This window comes from Episyrphus balteatus, chromosome X (assembly GCF_945859705.1).
Source record: "Episyrphus balteatus chromosome X, idEpiBalt1.1, whole genome shotgun sequence".
Classification (NCBI taxonomy): domain Eukaryota; kingdom Metazoa; phylum Arthropoda; class Insecta; order Diptera; family Syrphidae; genus Episyrphus; species Episyrphus balteatus.
Window position 1 is genome coordinate 1,663,004 of NC_079138.1, and position 3,750 is coordinate 1,666,753.

Genomic DNA, 3,750 nt, shown 5'->3' on the forward strand with positions numbered 1-3,750 from the left:
ACCCAAATATTAGAAAACGCAATACAAATGATCCAAAGCGTTCCACGACACGAGATAGAGTCTTTAAAAAAAAAAACAACATATGTATGTACATTTGGAAAAAAAGATAGAAATACTAGTTTGTAAATAAAGATTTGTTCCCGCGCGCCGAATGTATTGAGATAATTTTCATGTGCCGCTATTTGATCTGTGATATATAAATATAGATTGAATATCGGCCTTAGAACAATCGTTGACGAGGCCTTTATAAAAAAAAAAAAAACGTTCCGAAAGTTATGGAATGTAAAATTTTTCATTTAGCTTTCAATGAAAATCTTTTTCGTATTATTTATTATTTTTTTCTACTATTTGAACATATCCCTGTTTTTGATCCGTTTTTATTTGAAAAATTTCTAGTTTTTAGAAAGTATACACATATTTTAAATTGGCCTAATTTTGGATTTTTCCAAACTTTTTGCTTCAAATAACCTAAAATAAATTCAATTAAGAACTATAAACTAATACCAAGTAGATATTTAGTATATTTCAAATTCATTCATAAGATCCAAAAATATAATGCTGAATGATATTTAATTTTGATAAAAAAAATGAGGACAGTTCTTGAGGTAGGTACCTAAACCTATATTGCTTCTATCCAAAGTAAAACTGTCGCTCAGGTTGAAGCTATAACATAATGGACTCCAGGATAATGGACTTCTCGGGGGAGTCATGTCGAACGAAAAAATACAAAATCATTGATTATAATTTTTAGCCCTCTTCTTTGGGTAGCGGAAAAATATTTCTATAGCTTACCAACTAGTAATTTTTAATAGAACGTTGTTTTTATTTACTCATCAACAAATTTGTAAGGGATTTTCCTTCCAAAACTTTGCACCGAAAATAAAAATAAATAAATTCACATTAAGCCTATACAATAAAAGCAATTTATTATCAAAAAGGTCAAATTAGTAAATGATGAAATTCCTTTTTTTTTTTTTTTTGGGATAAAACATATTTTATAGTTGTGGTGACATGTTAAAAAACACACCTAATTTTGGAAGCTGATATCAGTCATTAAAAACGCGTATTTTTAAGCAAAAGATGTTCACAATAGTGAAGCACATTAAGCCCCGTTAATAAATGATTTTCGAACAAAAAACTTCAACGAATGATAGTATAAAAAATCTATAGTATTATGACCAAACAGCACCACCAAAATAGTAAGCTACCCACCGTTAAAAAAATTAATTCAAAAAACTCCTCTGGAGTCTCACGAAAACGCTACGTACCAAGTTTTAAGTGAATTGACGCACCCGTTTAGGTTGTAATTTTTTTTCAATTTCAATTTTGAATATTTTTAGCCTTTCATTTTCAGCTATAGTTCGACGAATATTATCGACCAAATGCACACATTTTGCATTGCTTTTTTTTTATTAATGCAGATGAAGCTTGTAGTGCTCAAAAGTGCGAAAACATAAAACCTATTTTGAAAACTCCCGAAAATTATGTGTGTTCGGAAGAATGGCTACCAATCGCTAAATTCCCAGAATATCATTCTTTTCTTCATTTTATTTTGTTCCCTTTTCGTTACGAATGATGAAAAAGCGAAAAAGGATCAAAATTTCTGAAAGCTTTTCGATTTCCCAAACACATTTCCCTGGGATTATTCATTCAGAATAGGTCCGATACTGAATACAAAAGCGCTGAAAGTGTAGCCTGCAGTTGAGGTACAAATTGACAGATTTTCAACTTGCGCTAAAAGCTAAAATCGCATAAGATTGCAAATGTTGTCCTCTTCCTTGTGGAAGAGTGTCTCAAAGACAGTCTACAATTAAAGCGATAAAAGACATTTTTGACAATCACTTAGTTTGACGAATGGGTTGACCATAGCCAGCGAATATAATCGACAGGTGTCATTTACCTTAGTCGACATTTGTACGTTTATACAAAGCCTATGCTATGGTATGCAATGCGTACACTAAAGATGATTTCAATTTGTAACGATACAGAAAGAAAACACCACAATTTATAAAAACGAAAAAGAAAAACTTTGAAAAATATTTTGTTAAAACAATTCTATAAACGTCATTTGTTGACACTTAGCCAAATTATAAAATATTCAAAACAAGAGTATAACTTTTTTTTATATATGAAGCACGCGTACAAAACAGAAATTGTTTTAAAAATACTTTTTTCAAAAACACTTAGATATAGCTGCCTACAAAGTTTTGAAAAGAACAATACACCAGTGATCTATTGATAATTTTATATTATTTTTATTTTTTCTTATTAATTGTATATTATGTGTCAATATGTGTGTATATTAATTGTATATAAGGAAAGTTGGTAATCAGTCTAAAATAACAAGGTCAAATATTGAAAGATTTTCCAAATTAAAATTTCCATACATAAACAGATTATAATTTGAATATAAAATAAGAATCATTTCGTACTTTTCTTCCAGAAGAAAAGTACGACAAATTAAAATAGGAATAATCAGGGGTGTACTTTGAGCGGCCAAGGCGCCGCACACCAGGGACCAAGTCTATGAATTCTTGGTAGAAATTGAAAAAATAAACATTTGAGGTGCACAGTTAAATACTGTTTTAATGTGAACATTTTAATAATTCTGTACCTATATTGAGCATATAGAAACCCATTTTTTTCACCTAAAGTTGTACTTATGAATATGTCATATCGTGGGCACAAAGCCAAAAGTTTTGATAAAAACTCATCCAAACTCAAGGAAACTTATGCAACGGACATTGATAGTTTAGACTGCTAAGCAACAGATAGAGGATTGGTTTTGATTGGAGGATTGGTGGTGTTGTTGGTGGTTCTGTTGGTTGTGTTGTTGGTAGTGTTGTTGGTTGTGTTGTTGGTGGTGTATTTGTTGGTGTTTCTTGGTAATGTTTCTTAATTGTAAAATTTTACCGGAATTTTTTTTGCACCCCAAAAATCACAAAAAATTATTTTTTTTTATTCAGTGTAAAAATTGTTGGTTAGTAAACCCACGCTAGCCCAACTTATTTTTTCTTTAAATTACTATTTTTTTTTTTTTTTTTAAGATACAATAAAAATTTTTGTTTCATATGACAAACCGAAAAAATTATGTTTTTTTTTTTCCTGTTTGCCCAAGGTTAGCCCAGGATAGGCCAACTTTTATTTTCGCTAGCCTACCCTTAGTTTAAAAATTACACAAGCATTATTTTGAATTCACCGCAAATAAAAATAGTACGCATACACCACAGTAACCCTTTTTAATATATAATTTATAAAAAGTTAATTCATTGATGTGGGCTCTGCGCTTCAAATGTTTTTTAATCGGCTTAGAGCTCTTATTCCATATATCATTATTGCTTAGAAGCTTAAGTTGATTTGTTTTATTTCACCTTAAAAACCAAACAAATAGAAATATTTTTTGAAGTGTAAAAACAATTTTTTTTTTGCGTATGAGAACCTAGAAAAACTACATGCTTAGTATAATCTATCCAAACTTTTTTCAAAAGTAACAAAAAATATAAAATGGTGTGCGAGGTACTTTTTTTAGTACTTTCTCAAATAACCAATTCCAACAAATTACATCACTTCAAAAATTATGATAAAAAAAAACTTTTTTCAAATTACCAACCTCTTGAAAAATAAAATTTTGATTTTTAAGACGTTAGGGGAGCCATTTTAGGCCTTTTATTGTGATATTTGATGTAATATTTTTAAACACCTAAAAAAAGATGAAACACATAAAAATGCACAAAATGTGAAAAAAATCTA